Source organism: Heptranchias perlo, chromosome 26, assembly GCF_035084215.1.
Source record: "Heptranchias perlo isolate sHepPer1 chromosome 26, sHepPer1.hap1, whole genome shotgun sequence".
Classification (NCBI taxonomy): Eukaryota; Metazoa; Chordata; class Chondrichthyes; order Hexanchiformes; family Hexanchidae; genus Heptranchias; species Heptranchias perlo.
Window position 1 is genome coordinate 26,568,706 of NC_090350.1, and position 19,838 is coordinate 26,588,543.

Sequence of the window (19,838 nt, forward strand, 5' to 3'; positions counted from 1 at the left end):
AACACCCCAGGCCACTGCATATCAATTTGATGTTGCATTTCTGGCACAATCCAACCTGTATCAGCAGCCAAAACTAGCTATCCGCTCACAATGATCCCTTCTCTCTCTCTCTCTCTCTCTGATCTTCCCCTCCACCCCATCTCATGAGAGCTAAATGGGAGGGAAAAAAAAGAGATGTGTATGTGTAGGCTTAAGTGTAATTGACAAAAGATGATCCAGATATACTGATTTTTCAATGGTAATATTGTAAATTGAATAAATGTACTTTTGTTGTAGAGGGAGCCCATGTGAGCTGCACACAAGCACTTAATGCATCAAAGGTGATCTATTTGTTCAAATGATATGACCCACAAGACACCTGATGTAGCCCAGCTATTTCAATGGAAAGTGTTAAACCAATGAATATCCAGTTCCCAATTAGTTCCAACTCAAGAACAGAGGGAGTCACGGAGCCTGATTAATCTTCAATTTTTGTTCAATTAAATGATTATTTACTAGCTAACTTTGCCTTACATTACATACATAGACTCATGCTCACATACACTTATGTCCACGCAGACCGAGATTTCTTCATCATCTTCGGAGGACGGTCATCTTCTGGCTTCTCTTGTCCGATGACAGCAGTTTCACCTATCTTCTTTGGGCTTTTATAACCCACTTGTATATGACTTGTTCCCATGACTTACTTATCATACTTAGACTATAAAAAAGGTCAGACATCTGTTATTCTTCCTTATCTGGTTTCTAAACCATCCTCAAGGTCCCTTTTCTTGTTACTTGTCAGCAGTCCATTGTTCTCAAGAGTTAATCACATTATGAGTGCAGATGTCTGTTTGCCTGCACTCCTCTTCATGTAGCATTTTAAACATTTGTCTTTCCGTCAGTGATGTCCTTGTTACAATCTCACTGGAGCCATTATAACCGCAACACACATTCCTCTTTTGCAGGCACATACTTTTAGTTAGTCTAACACAATGATTCATAATAAACATGCATACAACAGTAAGACATGGAAACTGGTGTCAAATATACTGGGTTGTGATTTTTGTTTTGTATGTCTAATGAAATTCTGCCCAAACCACCACTATGCTTGCACGCAAACCTTGATAAAATGGCCGTTATCAAAGTTTCTCTTGATCATGGTGTTCATCAATCGGTTGAATAAGACAACAAAGCTTAGTGTCTTTTTTTTTTAAAAGTTGCAGCTGATGGCTGATGGACCAGTGAGTAGGGGTATAGAGCCTCATGGCAGGTACAGTGAGTAGGGGTACAGAGCCTCATGGCAGGTACAGTGAGTAGGGGTACAGAGCCTCATGGCAGGTACAGTGAGTAGGGGTACAGAGCCTCATGGCAGGTACAGTGAGTAGGGGTACAGAGCCTCATGGCAGGTACAGTGAGTAGGGGTACAGAGCCTCATGGCAGGTACAGTGAGTAGGGGTACAGAGCCTCATGGCAGGTACACATGTTTGATCTTAAATTTCTTTTAGACCAAAAAATATCAATTGAATAGTTTTTTTTCTTTGTCAATATGCCAGTGCATAACACATAAGTGAATGAAGATGTTGTGCTTGCCAGGAATATTAAAGTACTATATATTAGAATAGTGACAGTGTGAGTCACCAACTGTCCAGGTATACACAACTGCTCATTAGGAAGTATTTAATGAAAAGACACACAGCTAAGAGAAATGGTACAAGTTTTGAAGTAAGCAGATTTTCAGGCATACATTTTGGCTGAGATATTGATAAATTTTAGTTAGATTTAATTTGTAGCAACTGAGTATATTAAAACTGTAGTGCTAAAATGTTCAGAATCTGCAATAGGTTTCTGTCCTTTTTGAGGTGACAAGGATGCTGCTCTCAAGTGATGGATATTATATTCTCCCCTTCAGCTGGCTCAACTTGGAGATAATGTTTTGTTGGGTCAACTGGTTTAAAGTCAGTCAACCAAAACCTACTCTTTGCTTTGGCATCCAGTGAAATAAGTTAATCTTGGGTTGGAAGTTGTATAGGGGATTATAGAATCATAGAAAGGTTACAGCTTGGAAGGAGGGCATTCGGCTCATCGAGTCCATACCGGCTCTCTGCAAGAGCAATCCAGCTAGTTTCACACCCCCGTCCTATCCCCATAGCCCTGCAAATTTTTTCCCTTCAAGTGCTTATCCAATTCCCTTTTGAAAGCCACGATTGAATCTGCCCCCACCACCCCTCTCAGGCAATGCATTTCAGATCATAACCACTCGCTGTGTAAAAAAGTTTTTCCTCATGTCACCTTTGGTTCTTCTGACAATCATCTTAAATCTATGTCCTCTGGTTCTTGACCCTTTCACCAATGGGAACAGTTTCTCTCTATCTACTCTGTCTAGGCCCTTCATGATTTTGAATACTTCTATCAAATCTCCTTTCAACCTTCTCTGTTCCAAGGGGAACAACCCCAGCATCTCCAGTCCATCCACATAATTAAAGTCCCTCATCCCTGGAATCATTCTAGTAAATCTCTTCTGCACTCTCTCTAAGGCCTTCACATCTTTCCTAAAGTACGGTGCCCAGAACTGGACACAATACTCCAGTTGTGGCCGAATCAGTGTTTTATAAAAGGTTCATCCCGACTGCTTTGTTTTTGTACTCTATGCCTCTATTTATAAAGCCCAGGATCCCGTATGCTTTTTTAAACCGCTTTCTCAACCTGCCCCCTTCAACGATTTGTGTACCCCTTTAGTTTATATTGCCTCTCCTCATTCTTCCTACTGAAATGTATCACCTCACATTTTTGTGTTAAATTTCATCTGTCACGCGGCTGCCTATGCCACCAGCCTGTCTATATCCTCCTCACTGTTCACTACACTTCTAAGTTTTATGTCACCTGCAGATTTGGAAATTGTGCCCTGTACACCCAAGTCATTAATATATATCAAGAAAAGCAGTGGTCCTAGTACTGACCCCTGGGGAACACCACTGTGTACCTCCCTCCAGTCCAAAAAACAACTAATCACCACTACTCTCTGTTTCCTGTTATTTAGCCAATTCTGTATCTATGCTGCTACTGCCCCTTTTATTCCATGGGCTTCAATCTTGATGACAAGCCTAATATGTGGCACTTTATTAAACACCTTTTGAAAGTCCACATACACCACATCAACCACATTGCCCTCATCTACCCTCTCTGTTACCTCATTAAAAAACTCTATCGGGTTAGTTAAACACGATTTGCCTTTAACAAATCTATGCTGGCTTTCCCTAATCAATCTACATTTGTCCAAGTAACAGCTAATTCTGTCCCGGATTATTGTTTCTAAAAGTTTCCCCACCACCGAGGTTAAACTGACTGGCCTGTAGTTGCTGGGTTTATCCTGACATCCTTTTTTGAACAGGGGTGTAACATTCTGGAGGGGAAGGGTGAACAGCCAGAGGTCGTGGTCTATATCAGTACTAATGACATAGGTAGAAAGAGGGATGAGGTCCTGCAGGCAGATTTTGAGTTAGGAAAGAGATTAACAAACATGACCTCAAAAGGTAGTAATCTCCAGCTTACTCTCAGTGCCACACACTAGTGAGTATAGAAATAGGAGGATAGAGCAGATGTATGCGTGGCTGAAGAGATGGTGCAGGAGGGAGGGCTTTGGATTCCTGGGGCATTGGGACCAATTCTAGGGAGGTGGGACCTGTACAGGCTAGATGGGTTGCATCTCAATGGAGCTGGGACCAATGTCCTCATGGGGAAGTTTGCTCGTGCTGTGGGGGTGGCGGTGAAACTAATTTGGCAGGGGGATGGGCACCAGGATGTAGCATTGGAAAGGGGAAACAAGGTGCACAAAGGATTGGGAGAGAAAGATAGCACTAGAATAAGAAATAGTACAGTATTAAGTGGGATTAGACTAAGAGAGAATACAAGAAAGTCTAAGATTGGTTTACAGTACATGTGTGTAAACACAGAAAGCATGGTAAACAAGGTTGGTGAGCTGTAGGCGCAAATAGCTACATGGGATTATAGAGCAATTTGAAAAGAGCCTGTTTTATTTTGATCAGCTTCCCCTTACTTCTATGCTTTATAGTATTCCAACATGTTCTTAACTCTCCACCTTCCCTGATCAGGTCCAAATATATATTCATTCTAATAGTCCCCTCTAAGCTTTTGGAGGGCACACATAGATATGAATAGTCTATTATATTGCTATCAGTACAACAGACAGAATACAATTTAGCTATTAGTATACAATATTTAAAAAGAACTCACAAAACTCAACCTCTTCATACAGCTCATTCTTCTTAACAATCATCTCGCCTGGTTTATCACTAGATTTTCTTTTACACACATATTAGCTGAGCAGGTGTAGCTAGTTGACTCACATCAGTTTTTATTGGGTGAACAATTAACTTAATAATTACACATATTATCACAATTATTACAGGTGCAGCATGGTTTTGTGTGCCAAGAATATATTTTGAATATATGAGGATAATCAGCATTGCACTGTTGCCATGCAGTGTTTATATAATGGTTAACACTATCATTATTGCAAATCTTTTGCCTCTTTCATGGTGCTGTTAGTACCAGAACTTGAGAAGTAGATGTTATGATTAATCAGTGATTAATCCCATATTTAGTAGAAAGCTATACATGTGATAAGGATTTAAATTGCTTGGTCTGTGATGAAAGTATAGTAAAAGAGGTCCATCATTATAACTCATGAGCAACATTAACTAGTATGTTTTAACACTGACATAAGAATGCATGCTTCATTTGTGTTCCTTAAACTCATTACAATTATTGCCTGGTCAAAGGTACTGATTAACAGTAGCACAGAGGACAAGTGGGCAAACTATAATGGGGATAGATTACAAATTATGAATATAAATTCCTGAAATACAGAAGAACACATACTGATACACTTACTGATTTTTATGGGGTGGGGATTGGTAGTGTGGTAGTGCTGTAGCTATAACTGCAATTTGCTTTTCCCTCTTAAAATAAGCAAATAATGTTGCCTTAGAAAATGTGATTCTCCATCTACTTTTAATTAATTTGATCCACAGAATGTCACAGAGATGAAAAATGTCTCTGAGGGCACCAAGACAACAGGTGTGCAACTCTAAAGATAGGTTTAGAGCAGTCTGTAGGCTTGTGTGAACCCTTACAGTGAAAGGGTTAAAAAAAAGCCATGGCAAAAGCTCTTATCTATTTCTGAAACCACTCTTCCTTGAAAAGTCCTTGAAAATGATGAACTGGTTATTATGCGTGTAAAGGATAGCAGTTGTAGCAAAGCTTTGCCGCTATCTATGAGTCTCTCATGCTTGCCAGCATGTAACCTAAAATGAAACAGCAACATCACATGGCAATGTTAAGAATTTCAGCAAGTGAAATTAAAAATTGCCTCCAAGGGATTTCAGTTTTTTCCCTTATCACTAATCATAATTTTTTGCGAGGCTCAGAGAAACTACATTATAAATTGGTTTTATATCAAACAGAGCATTAAGCCCTCAACAGGGCAATGGCAAATTAATGTAATTTTGCTCAGATGTAACACCCAAGAGAACAAATGAGCAGGTGCTTTATTTTTTTCTCCAATCAAAAATAAACTGCATAAGGATAAAATCACCAAAGTATCTATATATTATAAATCATATTCAAAGTATTATAGCTGCATTTGTCTTAAGTGTTCAGTTTTTAAAAAAGAATGCTGGAACTCTGAAATAGAAACAGTAATGTTGGAACTGCACAGCTGGTAGGTCAGCATCTAAAGGATGTGATCCTTAATCAAAACATTAAATTGGCTGACAATTATAGTGTGCTTGAATAATGTTCCTTAATGCTTCTCAAGCAGCTAACGAGCTACTTAATATGAATGTCAAAAAGTTTGTTAATGCAAAATTTGTAGATAATGGTTCAAAGACAATTGTCCTGTTAGCGCTCAGGCGCACATGGTGTGCTTTGCAAGGGGAAAGGGGGCTATGATCCACTTTGCTTAATAATTCAGCACATCCTGTAAAAACCTGGGCCACCACATCAATGCATGCTGGTGTATCTTAGGCTTTGAGAGTGTGTTGGTTTGTGTGGAATATGCTAGTTACGTGCCAAAGAAATTCCATTGCTATCAGATCAGCTGGTAATATCTAGAATGTGGTCATTCTATTCTGTTGTTAAGAAAGTTGGGCAGGGAAATTTCAGCTTCAAGAGTTCGTTGTTCAGTGAGGGGCAGTTCCAACAACAAAAGACAAAGGGAAACTTAAGAAATTGTCCCCTTTTATGTTAGCCATTTTCTCATTTCTCTGGATGCTAAACTGAATAGCATTATAATGTACTTAAAGATTACATCATTCATGATGTATCCCCCTTGTTGCAGGCTGACAGTACACTTTGTTCCATAACAATTTCTGTGCTCAGGGCAAAATAGGACGGTGAAAGATCTGTTTGCTGGTTGGTATATAATCATTAACACTGACATTGATTGAAGTAGAGAGACCCATTAACTCATGCCCCCCAGTAAAACACATTGGTGGAAACTGAGTGGTGAATTGGGACAAAAATGTGTTGGTTAATGAATTGAAAGAAAGCTGGTGATGAAAACAGGTAGACTGTTAAACTTCTAATAGAGTGGAACTGCTATTTACCAGAATAGAAAAGAAATCCCAGTAGATAATAGAAATTGGTAGATAACCAGAAATCCCACTAAATAAAAATGCAATGGAATAAAGTAATAGAGGGTTGAATTCTATGACCTAATTAATAATAGTGGATTTAATTACCTGCACCGAGCAGTGTAGCTGTCCATTACAGTCCCCCTATGAGATTGTCCCAATTGGCCCTTAGGCACAGCGACTGCTATATGCAGGATTCTAATAAAACAGTTAGTTCTTTATTCTCGTGACATTTTGTTACAACTTGGATCTCTGAAGTGCCATCCAAATCTAAACAAAATGTTTTATCAGTACGGTACCTGTACACTAAAATATTCAGAGACAGTTGGACTCTTCAACAAGTTCTCAGCAGTAGTGCTCAGCAAGTGATTCAAATTTCCCACACTTGGAGGGAGTTGACCATGGGACTCCCTGTGGTTGAAAACTCACTGGGGAGTGCCATTTTCTATGAATTATTTCAAAATACAGGCACTTCATTGTCAAAACATTTTATTTAGATTTGGATGATACTTCAGAGGAAAAAGATGTAAATGCCACCAGGCCACTTAGAGTAAAGTACTTTACCACATCTCTTCTTACTCAGCCCCAACTTCTGTGAAAATTTTGCAGACAATCAGGTACACGGTTAATGTGAACATGGATAATCGAGTGCATATTATAGTGTATTGCAAAGAAAATGTTCCCATGTTTAACTGAAAAAAGTAATGAAATATATGCGATAGTTTAATCTTTCAGCAGCAACTAGCTATACCCTCAGCACTATTGATAACGTCTATATTATTACATTCAAATTGCCACATATATTTTTTCTGTCATTGCAAATGGAAATAAATGTTCATTGTTTAATAAACATAAAGTTCAATATGTTGAATAAAATTATATATAATCAAAATAAATCCTGTTGAAATAAAATGAAAAAGGAAATCAGCAACTAGAATAGATTTGTAAGCTAGATGCTGAACATGTTGATAATTTTATCTCTATTAATGTAACACAGTACACATTTATACAGAGCACCGAAAGGTGAGATTTAAACTATCGTAAAATATTAATGCTATTTGATATTGAGCAAATTATAATTTAGTAAAGTTTACTGAAGGTACAGTAATAAGTCTCCAACTCGAGTTGATATATCTGTTACGATTCAGTTGCTCTCCTGATACTTTTTCTCATGCCCGTTGCAAAGCACCACATCTACAGACAAGCCCTTGCTTTCTATTAACCCAAATGTGGCCCTAATGTGTGATCTAATCTGGGAGCTAGCATGCCAGAGTGAACAATAAACCTGTTTTTCATAAATATGTACACTGGAATGATATGAATTGCCTCCGTGAACTCTTGTTTTCTCTCTCTGACTAACAGACAAATAACACTCTGTCAGATCGTATATCCCAGGCTACAACCTACAAATTAGGTTTATTAAGAAATAAAATTAAACAAAACTAAGAACAAACATTACAATAAAAGAATACTTAATTACTCACTTGTTTTAAAATAGTAAATATTTCAAAACTTTCATAACTCCAGTAACGTGGAACACATCTGTGATGAAAAGCCCTTTTGAAGTGGTTTTGACACACGAGATAAATAATGTATATTTCAGCAACAAATGCAGACAGTCTGTTACCAGTAACAGGGACCAAATTAAAATAGTGACCAGCTACCAAAATCTCAAAATATAAAAAATATAGGGATGGATTTTGCTGTGAAAATAACGGAGAGGTTCACCATTATTTCTGGCCAAATGATACGGCAACTTCCGACAACTGCACTTATGCAGTTAAACGCGGAAATCTGGAAGTTGCTGTACCAGATGCCCTGCTCCTCCGTAAGCTCCTCAAAGATGGCATCTCGCCGTCTGGTTCCCCATTCAAATGAACAAATGAAAGTTCCTGCACCGACTAATCTCACCAGAAAAAGTTAGGGCTTGTCCATTCTGATGTAAGTACCCTTTTAATGGCGTGGTAAGTTTTAATGATTGCCAAACCTCTCTGGCACTGAAAATTAACTTTAACAAATATGGAGTCTTAGTCCTTCAAATTTTAATTGTTGTTGGACATTTAAAAAAAAATTAAATACATTTTTATTTTTTTACTTTTTCTTTCAGTCTCTTTTATCTCTCTTTCTTAATCCAATCTTTCTTACCCTCTCTTTATTTCGCTTACTGGACCTGATTTGACATTGAATTTGCTATTCTAATTTCCACTTCCTGGTTCAGTAACTGCGTGGCTTACTAACATGCTTCAATCTGATTGGTTAGGGGGATAGCCAGTTGCTTGCCCTGTTCACACAGGACCCAGGTGCCCTGTAGAGGGTGTTGTTCTTTTTAGCTCTCTAATTTTCAGGAACTTGCCGTGCAAAAGCACAGAGAAAGTCTATGGGCAAGTGCAAGTCTAACAAATGGCGGGCACCATTCATTTGCCGCTTAGAGCAAAATCCGGTCCGTAGAGTATTGTATAATTGAAAACAAAAAGACCTCCAATCCATCAGTGTCATTATTCAGAATATGAGAATATGTATTTCACTTGTACGTTGTGTTTTTGGGAAATAGACTGGTCTCAAAATTCTTGAGTATGTCTTTGACCACATCATGCAAACACTGTAAATCAAAGATTATAATCTTGAAAGTAACTGACTTAATCACAAACTAATGCCTTTATTAATCCTATATGCAACCTATATAAAGTCACAGCCTTGTGTATTTTTCGATCAATTTGCAGGTGTGTGATGTGGATTTATTAGAGTTTAGAGTCTCCTTGCATAGAACAATGTGCTTTACAAAGTTATACATTGGTTTCTAATGTGAACATAGGAATGATATACCAAACACTAAAGCAGCAAGTGATAATTGACAGCAGAATGTTGTAGTTCACCTCAATCTACTAAGGAAAGTGAGCTAGCACTGCAAATTGACTTTTGGAACTGAAAACATCAAGTTATGGGATTTATTTGAAGTACTCAAACCGCTTTGAGTCCGTAGAAAACTGAACAAATTTTTCTTTGATGACCTTAACAGTCCGTTTCATTAATGTTCGCGAATCCGTTTTAAATGATTGATAAAAACAAATAAGTCTGTTGGTGATTTCTATTGCCATACCATGTGTTACATTTAATTTTTTGATAAAATTATCAGAGAGGAAAATATGGTCAATGGTGATGTCATCCTTTGGAGCTTTTGTCATGGAGCATTTTTGTGACTCATTTGATCAAAAACGTGGATACACAGAAGACAGTCTGTGTATAAGCATCTGAAGCAGTTCATTTAAATGCCAGTTTATGTTGAAAATAACAGATTCTAAGGTGTTTGTTATTGGCTATTCAAAATCTTGGGAATTGGATGCAACTTAGAAACAGTTCCAAATTGAGTCATGTTTTGTAATTCAATTCTATTTTTTATATTTAATTTAAAAATAGGCTTAACAGGATTTAATATATCTCTTTGGCATTGATATTAGTGAACTATGTGATACTTTCACCCTAGTGAGACCATAAATGATATGTTCCCTGTAGTGAGACTGTTATGGACTTTGACATTACAGTAAAAATACTGATACCAGTGTGAAGTCATAGTACTTACTTGGCAGTTCAGGGACACCTCCAAGATAAAGCAAATAAAAATAATACTTGTAGTGAAGTGCTTTGAATGTTCTCAAAGCACTTCACACTAATAAATACTTCTGAAGTGCAATAAATGTTATGTAGGAAAATGTGGCAGTCATTCTGCACTAGCAATATTCCACAAATAGCAATGAGATGAATGAACAGTTAATTTATTTGTTGGTGGTATTGCTTTTAAGTCTGTGTTAATGTCATTGCTTCACAGAATTCCAGTCATTGAATATAATTAGTATTATTTTAGTAGCCCTTCTGAAGTGAACCACTACATTCACCTCTGCTGCTCATTCTCCCAAAGCTCCCAGTTACCAAAATCCTGTCTTTGCCTCTAATCCTTCAACACAATCATGACAACAGTTCGAGATTAGGATTCAAGTCTGGTTTACCTGATACCTGCATTGAATAACACGCGCATTAACCAACTAGCTGGCAGGTTTCAGCCTGAGCTGAATGCTTCACGTGGGTTTCAGTATGTGTTATCAGGAAAATGTTAATTTGTGTAAAATTTTCTTTCAGATTCCTGGTTAAGGTGCAATTATTATCTTTTTACCCCCAGGGATGACTGATGTTATCAGAAACATAATACAGTCCATTAAATCTCAATGAAGTATATAGACAAATTACTAGTATTTGTCAGACTATTAGGATTTAGAATATTTTTCTCTAATTATGATGAGGAAAACGTTACATGAACATTACAAGGACATTTATCATTTGTAAATAAAAGCTGTCAAAATTTTAAGTGAAAGACTAAAAGATTTAATGCTCTACTATATTGATTAGTGAGAAAAAATGAAACTGCTTTGCCCAATGGTGCTATTAATTTCAATATATATGTGGTGTATCAGCAGCGAAAAATGGAGGATGATAAATGAGGCAGATTTAAATATCTAGAGAACAGAACAATTCTCAGGAACAAATATTCAAAGGTTTCCAGTTTCTAGGTGCAGATATCCCAGTTACTTTCTAGTTTCAAAAAGTAATCTCTAGACTGGAAATGTGCTATTGTTTCTCTTATCTCCTCGGTTTATGAGATTCAAGTTTTTTTAGTTAGACTTAGCTTGGTCAGACCTTCATAAGGAGCCAAAGCTCTTGTAGCAACCCTGTAGATTATTCAATCTTTCAGTTATCCCCCAACCCCATTTCAAACATTTCCAGCAAGATGAGCACTTTGGACTTTCTCCATTTTATTTCCATTAATTTTAGTATTATAGTGAAATGAGGGAAATTATTTCTGTCTCAGTTTTCTTTAGAAGTTTGCATTTTTTTCTTGAGACACTCATAACAAATAAGGAAAATTCTGACTTTATTTCACAGTTTTGAAAAAGGCACTTCAAATGGAAGCTTATCTCTCACATTAAGAGGGTGAAATTCAACTTTTGGCTGGGGCACAAAACAGGTGCAAGTGGATCGACTGCCCGTTATACACCCCGCCTAATTTTCATTTCCATTGAAGTCAACATTTCAAAATGCAGGATAGAAACAGGTTGATGAGAACTGGATGGGTTAAATTAGCAAAGATAAAGGTGATTTGTTCTATGTTTATGGTCAGGCTATTTTGTTAAATTTTGTTTTCAAGATGTAGATGACATTAGCAAAACGCCCATTCCTAATTGCCATGAGAAGGTTGGGGTGGGGCTTTTCCTTGTACCATTGTAGCTCTTTTGATGGGAGGTGCTCCCACACTGGTGTTCGGTAGGGAATTCCATGATATTGATCCAGTGATGAGGAAGTAACTGTGATATGCATGACTTGGAGGGAAACTTGAAGGTGATGATGTGTCCATGAACGTGTTGCTCTTGTCCTTCTAGGAAGTAGACGTCTTGGGATGGGAGTTGCTACCAACAAAAGCTTGATGAGTTATTGTAGCGCACTTCAGTCAGTGAGGATGGGGTGGATATTCAGTACAATTGGCAGGCATGCCAATCAAGCAGACTGCTTTGTCCTGCATGGTGTTCAGCTTCTAATGTTTTTCCACCTGCACTTATCCAGGCAAGTGGTGAGTTTTCCATCACACTCCTGACTTGAGCTTTTTGGATGGTGGATAGGCTTGGGTCAGGAGGTAAGCATTCATCACAGAATACCCAGTTTCTGCCCTGCTCTTGTAGCCACATTAAGCTTCTGATCAATAGTGACCATTAGGATGTTGAAGGCAGGGGGTTCAGCAGTAGTGGTACAGTTGAAGCTACTACTGATGGCCCATAGCACCTCATAGATGCCAAGTTTTGGGTTGCTAAATTTATGTTTAGTCTGTCTCACTTAGCACAATGGTACTGCCACACTATTGGGGGAGGGGAAGGGATGATCTCACTGTGAAGACAACTGTATTTACAAGGATTGTGTGGTGGTCCTTCCTACCAGTGCTCTAGTGGACAGACATGTCTGCATCAGTAAGGTTGGCAAGGACAAGTACAGCTTGTGTTGGTTACCTCACCACCTGATGCAGGCCCAGTCTGGCAGCTATGTCTTTTAGGACTCGACCATTTCCATCAGTGGTGGGACTACGGAGCCACACTGGACACTGAAGTTCCCAACCAGAGTACATTCTGCACCTTTTCCTCCCTCAGTGCTTCCTCCAAGTGGCGTGCAACATGGAGGGGTAATAATTAGTCAGTTGTGGGGCAGATAGGTGGTGATCAGCAGGAGGGTTCCTTGCCCTTCTTTGACCTGAAGCCTTGTGACTTCATGGGGTCTGGAGCCAAAGCCACCCAACTATATACCACTGTGCCCGTACCTCTGGTGAGACACACTAGGGATGGTGATGGTGGAGTTTGGGATTGTTGGCTGATAGATGTATCTCTATGAATAAGACTTTATCAGGCTGACTAGATATTAGTGAGGGCTTTGCTGGGTTTGGGTTGCCTGAGTCTTGTCCTAATCTGATGCCTGGGTCATTGCCAATAGTTCCATCCATTTCTTATGATTCTGTTCTGTAGAGATTGAGTTACAGCCGAGAGGCTTTCGAGGCCACTTCAGCGGGCATTAAGAGTCAATCACATACTTTAGGACTCGAGTCACATGTAGGTCAGACCATGCCTAAAGCAGATTCACTTCCCAGGAGGAACATTAGTAAACCAGTTTCATTTTTATTACAACTCAGCAGCTGTGATGATCAGTTTTCCTGGTGCTAGCCAATAAATTACTGGATTTATTGAATTTAATTTCACAACTTGCCAAGCTGGGATTTGAACTCATGATCTTTTGGTACTAGCCCAGTACCATAACCACTACATTACCGTACCCTCTGTATTTGTGACCTAGACGATAGATGGCACATTGTGCAAGAGGATTCCATACCCTGCCTTTGAATGCTTGGCTTGCAATTCTGTAGTGCCAGCTTTGTTAGTTGACTGCTGTAGCATCTTAAAATGTGGCCAATCATCATCCCTCTTTCCTTATACTCTTCATGTGAATTTTTCGTGCTGATGTCTTGATCATCAGAAAATGTTTTATATCTTCTGGCAGATTTAAACTCAAAAGCAAGCAACTTGGAAGCAACTTTGTGCACGTACAGCCCTCTTCAACCTAAAAACACATTCACTGATTTCAAGTACTCAAGTGGGACAATACAGTGAGTGTAAACTCCAAATTTATAACGAGACACCAACTTGTAGCACCCCGAAAATGGAGAGGAAGCTTAAAAAATTCAAATGTATATAACATGAAGGACAGATTTGATTAGTTCATTCCCAGATATTAATAATTAAATTTTAATTTAAATGCAGACTAATTAATTTTTTTAAAACCACTTGCCTCCATTTTTTAATTTCCATTCTCCATTGATTGTGTGCATTATGATTTGTATTCACTTTCATTTTGTATCATGATTTTAAAAGTTTATATCGTGAATATATATGTGTGGAGTCTGAACTCACTTGAGGATTGTCTCTCTCTCTGGGGAAGAGGATCAGCAATCTGAACTCTCCCAAGAATTGTTAGTGGGTGCTTGGTAGGGCAAAGGACTCTGCTGAGAATTGGCTGTCTTGATAGAGAATATGTTCAATGCTCCTAAGGCTTGTACTCTATTTATATTTTATGATTTATAGAAACCAGGAAAAAAATTAAAACCATCAAATGTACAAACCAGTAGGAGTATTTTACCATCCCTTCTAGTATGCTCCATGACATTTCCTGACACAGCAATTTGACAGTTGAGACACCAAATATGGCAAAGTAAATTAGTGAGGTTGTGTACAATGCTGAAATAAATTTATTTGATCAAAAGGCATCACAGATTCACTTGGCAAATGTCTGCCGTAGCTAGATATCCACCAATGGCATGGTAACCTAATGACTTGATCACCAGAAAATGTTCTATATCTTTTGGCATATTTAAATTCAAAAGCAAATAGCCACTTGAAAGTAATTCTGTGCACGTACAGCCCTCTTTAGCCTAAAAACACATGCACTGATGTTGAGCACTCAAATGGGACAATATAGGGCTCTAGTTTAGTACCCGCTATCGGGTGCATTCCTGGCGGGGGGGGCTCCGAAAATCGGACAATCCCGGCGCGGTACCAGAGCCCGCCCCGAACCCGCGCACTTCCGGGTTCCCCGCTGACGCACCAGCGTGCGCGCGCAGCCCCCGCTGGTGGGAATCCCGCAGGCAATTAAAGCCAGCGGGATGCCACTTGACAGTAGTTATTTAGGTATTTCAGGTCATTAACTGACCTGATTAAGGGACTATGTGGGATTTTAGAACAAAGTGGGACTGTTTCCCACACTGGGGGAAACACTCCCAGGTCAAATGGACGTGTTGCAGCTGTCAGCCTGTGGCAGCTGCAACGGTCCATTTGACAGGGCGGGGGGCGGGGGGAGACCCTCACTCATTGCAGGAGGCCACTCTGTCCCTTGGGACAAAGTTTGGCCTCCACCACCCTCCTCCTGACAGTCAAAGTCACCAACCTGCACACTTACCCCGGGGTCCAGAGACATGTACCTACCTTGTGGACCCCCTCAGATATACATCTTGCGGATGGGGGCCGCCGTAGCTGCAGTCATGACCTCCTCGGAGGGCGAACAGCATCACCAGCCTCGCCATCCACCTCTGACACGTGGAGCTCCACAACACAGTGCTGTGACACATCCACCTGCACAGCAGGATGGAGGGCTACCGCAGAGAGAGATGCGTCGCAGAGGGCACTACCCTTGCCACAGGGTCCACAGACCGAGGCTCAGCTTCCTGGACCTCTCTGAGCAGCAGTGCACACGGAGGCTCAGAGTCACCCGACATGTAGTCGTGGACATCTGCAGCCTCTTTCATGCCGAGCTGCTCCTGGCTGGCCCCAGCACCATCTTCATACCTGTCGCTGTCAAAGTCACCACTGCCCTCAACAACTTCTCCTCCGCATCCTTCCAGGGTGCAACCGGGGACATCGCCGCTGTCTCTCAGTCGTCTGCGCAAAAGAGCCCTGCAAATACACCTACACCCACTCTGCAGTAACACAGTGGTTGGCATCAGTTGCGGGTCCTCATAGTGATCCTCAGGAGAGGGCATTATTGCACAAACCAGACAGGATTCACGAAGACATGGCAGTAGTGGTGCCAATATAATATGTAATGTGAGTTGGTCAGAAATTTAATATAAGTAACACCCATGACAAACCCTCAGACACCCTTGTGCATCCCCTTCATGCTCACGACACGTTTGCCTTACGTTGCCTACTGCACATATGTGATGCATGCCCTGTGGCTGCAGCACAGGTAGTGGCAGGTTGAGTGAGGCTGGCCATGAATGAGATGCACAAGAGGGTGAGTATGAGAGAGAGCCATGAGATTGTATGAGGATTGGGTTGAGTGGTAGTGGCGGGATGAGTACTGGCGAGGTGAGTAGGTGCAGGTAAGATGAGGATGAGGTTTGAGTGGGTATGAGGGGTGATGTGACAGTTGTGTTGGCAGTGCTGAAGGAGATGTGGGGTGGGGGCAGTGATGTGGCAGACGGAGTGTAGGGGAAAGACTACGTGTACTCACTTTGGCTTACCTACTGAGGTCATTGGAGCGCCTCCTGCACTGTATGCAGGTGGGCAATATGTTGGTTGCGCTGGTGACCTCCTCTGCCAACTCGAGCCAGGCCTTCCTGGTGGTAGAGGCAGGCCGCTTCCTCCCACACGCGGGGGGAAGATCTCTCCCCTCCTCCTCACCCCATGTATTGATACCTGGAGTGAGGCATCATTAAACTGGGAGCAGCCTTCCCCCTGGGCTGCTCCATGCTGTAATTTTTGCTATTTGTTGCAGCATCTGTCAGTGGAGGACTGCCCCTTTAAATAGAGCGCCTCCAGCTGACAGATCTTACTGCGCATGCGCAGCCCGCCCGACGCGCAGATCAGCAGTGGGGAACCCGGAGGAGCAGGTAAGTGGATCCAATTAGTGGATTGGATTCTACAATCGCGCGGGAAACTGACTAATTTCACCGGGCGTGTTACCCACGTGCCCGATAGCCCCCCCCCCCCCCCCGCCGAGAACCCGCAGCCCTGCTAACATCGGGCCCATAAAGTGAGTGTAAACTCCAAATGTGTAACATGGGGCACCAATTTGTAGCCCCTGAAGATGGAAGGGAGGCTTAAAAAAAATTCAAATGTAAGACATGAAGGACATATCTGATTAAGTATTAATACCTGGGAATGAACTAATTTTCATTTAAATGCAGACAAATTTATGTTTTATTTCCATTCTCTGTTGATTGTGTGCATTCTCTCTGATTTGTGCACAAAACCATGGCACAAAAGAAATCATGAATATCTTATTTTTAAAAGTGTGTTATTCGCCTTCGAGATATTCTTTAAAACAGCACTGGATACTTCTTTTTCCCTCTTCACGCTTTACCCCTCCCCCGATTGGAGACTCATATAGGATATAGTTCCACAGCTATTAGCTACTCCCCACCCAAAGGGCTGTTTTTGATATGTGAGCTTGGGTAGTTGATAGGGTCTGGAAGCCATTACAAAAAAGCCTGCCCCCCACTCCTCATCCTCACCCAGTATCCATCTTATGTGCACCTACAGCAGTCGTCACTGGTTAGCGATTAGGAGCAAGAACCCTGGCTGACTTTTTTCCTCTTTCTAGCCTTAAGATACCGAGATCAATTGTAGCTTATGTACCCTAGAACCTGACCTGATGCACATCGGAGATTAATTAACTCATCACAGACAACAGACTGAGTTAGGACTTCCCTGGTGACTGTAAGATGAAGTAGCACACTGGGCAGAACTGAGTTATAAATGAAGCTTTGGGATTCTCTTTTTTTTAAAAAAAAACAACCAACCTGATCAGTCCTGGAGTTTAACCCACGATCTTGCTTGCTGCGATAAATAAATTGTTCCAAATAATTGCTTTAAGGACACAGAAAATGTTTGCACCAGTTACACAGTGACATTATATCTTTATTCCATTGTCTGGACAATTAAGAGGAAGATTGGCTCCATCATAAATCAATTGCTAACAATGGTCTGGAAGTAACCACTCTCCCCTAGAAAGCTTAGAAATGCTGACAGTCAGAGCTTCTTGAAGTTCTCAAGTGAGCAGCCCGATGGGATTGTGGTGAAAGTATCAAGTGCCATTGTGCCCGATATACCAGTCCAGTCAATCTAACCCCGGAAAGGGTGCTTTCTGGCAAATCTGACTCAAGGAACAATTTACAGGGCTATGGGGAAAGAGCAGGGGAGTGGGATTAATTGGATAGCTCTTTCAAAGAGCCAGCACAGGCCAAATGACCTCCTTCTGTGCTGTATGATTCTAAGTTATAGCCAAAGTAGGAGTTCTTGGAGCTTTATAACAATCTAGGGGTGAAATACTTAAATAAAAAACTCCAATAAAAATGTATTGGCCGTTTTCCATTGAAATCTTATTTACGTCATTTACATCACTTCTGCAACTAGTTTTCCTTGATGCTGGAAAACCAATTACTATTTCATAATTTTTTAAAAAGGAAACCAGTGGCTCTCTGTTCTACTCTTAATTTCTAAATGGTATGTGATTGTCGCTCACCTCTGTTCCCTGGGTTTTTTAATACATGCATTAGGAAATAGGTTGCTCTCTGCCATTCCATTATTTATTTGAATTTTCAAGAATTTATAATCACATGTTTATTTTATGGCATCATGGTACATTCTGATTACAGTGCCTATGGTAGAAGGGCATTGATACATTCCAGTTTCTTGGCCTATGCTGGGAGCAATGGGGGTTTAGAGGTGGAGGTCATTTGGATTTTCTTAGTCTCGAACCAATTCTCTATTTTTAAAGCATAATTTCAGTTGGCTAAACTTTTCAGTGTTGTTTTAAATCATCTGTAGAATGCAAAGTAATTGTAGTTGTTTAAAATGACTACATGTTTAGACTATCTAAACTAAACAAATATATAACTTACCATCATATATCAACTTTAACATAATGAGATATCCCAAGTCTTTGCGAATGGAAATCCATTTCCAGTGGTGTGCCACAGGGCTCAGTGCTGGGTCCCTTGCTGTTTGTGGTATATATTAATGATTTGGACTTGAATGTAGGGGGCATGATTGGCAAATTTGCATACGACACAAAAATTGGCCGTGTAGTTGATAGTGAAGAGGATAGCTGTAGACTCCAAGAAGATATCAATGGGTTGGTGGAGTGGGCGGACAAGTGGCAAATGGAGTTCAACCCAGAGAAGTGTGAGGTAATGCACCTAGGGAGGGCAAACAGTAAAAGGGAATACGCAGTAATCAGGAATATGTTGAGAAGGGTAGAGGAAGTGAGAGACCTTGGAGTGCATGTGCACAGGTCCCTGAAGGTGGCAGTACAGGTAGATAAGGTTGTGAAGAAGGCATACGGAATGCTCTCCATTATTAGCCAGGGTATAGAATACAAAAGCAGGGATGTAATGATGGAACTGTATAAAATGCTGGTATGGCCACAGCTGGAGTATTGTGCGCAGTTCTGGTCACCATATTACAGGAAGGACGTAATTGTCCCGGAGAGAGTGCAGAGAAGATTTACAAGAATGTTGCCAGGGCTTGAAAATTGCAGCTACAAGGAGAGATTGGATAGGCTGGGATTGTTTTGGTTGGAGCAGAGGAGGCTGAGGGGAGACTTGGTTGAGGTGTACAAAATTATGAGGGGCCTAGATAGAGTAGACAGGAAGTACCTGTTTCCCCTAGCGGAGAGTTCAAGAACTAGAGGACATAGATTTAAGCTGATTGGCGGAAGGATTAGAGGGGACATGAGGAAAAACTTTTTTACCTAGAGGATGGTAGGTGTATGGAATTCGCTGCCCGAATTGGTGATAGAGGCAAGGACCCCCAACTCTTTTTAAAAGTACCTGGACCTGCACCTAAAGCGCTGTAAGTTGCAGGGCTACGGACCGGGTGCTGGTAGGTGGGATAGAATGGGCATCTGATTGTTCTTCGAGCCGGCGCAGACACAATGGGCTGAATGGCCCCCTTCTGTGCTGTATCTTTTCTATGGTTCTAAGTCATTCACAAAGGGAGGAGTGGGGGTAAACTGACACAAAGCAGAAACTAAGAAGAGGTGAAAAAATCTCTGATCCAATGGCTCAACAGTGATAGGGTGCTGACATTTCCTGGGCCTGGAAATGTAACCTAATCACAATGATGC

General features: G+C 40.7%; 1 protein-coding gene and 1 long non-coding RNA gene across 3 annotated transcripts in view; one reads left to right on the forward strand and one right to left on the reverse strand.

Annotated features, from left to right (window-relative positions):
• Positions 1-620, reverse strand: part of LOC137342595 (uncharacterized) — a 38,316-nt gene extending 37,696 nt beyond the window's left edge. For both annotated transcript variants that reach the window (XR_010967296.1, XM_068006593.1), the window contains exon 1: positions 543-620. The gene's annotated coding sequence lies outside the window, so the exon portion shown is untranslated. The remainder of the gene's footprint in view (positions 1-542) is intronic.
• Positions 1-19,838, forward strand: part of LOC137342597 (uncharacterized) — a 63,268-nt gene that overhangs the window by 30,300 nt on the left and 13,130 nt on the right. The gene's annotated exons all lie outside the window — the stretch shown is intronic.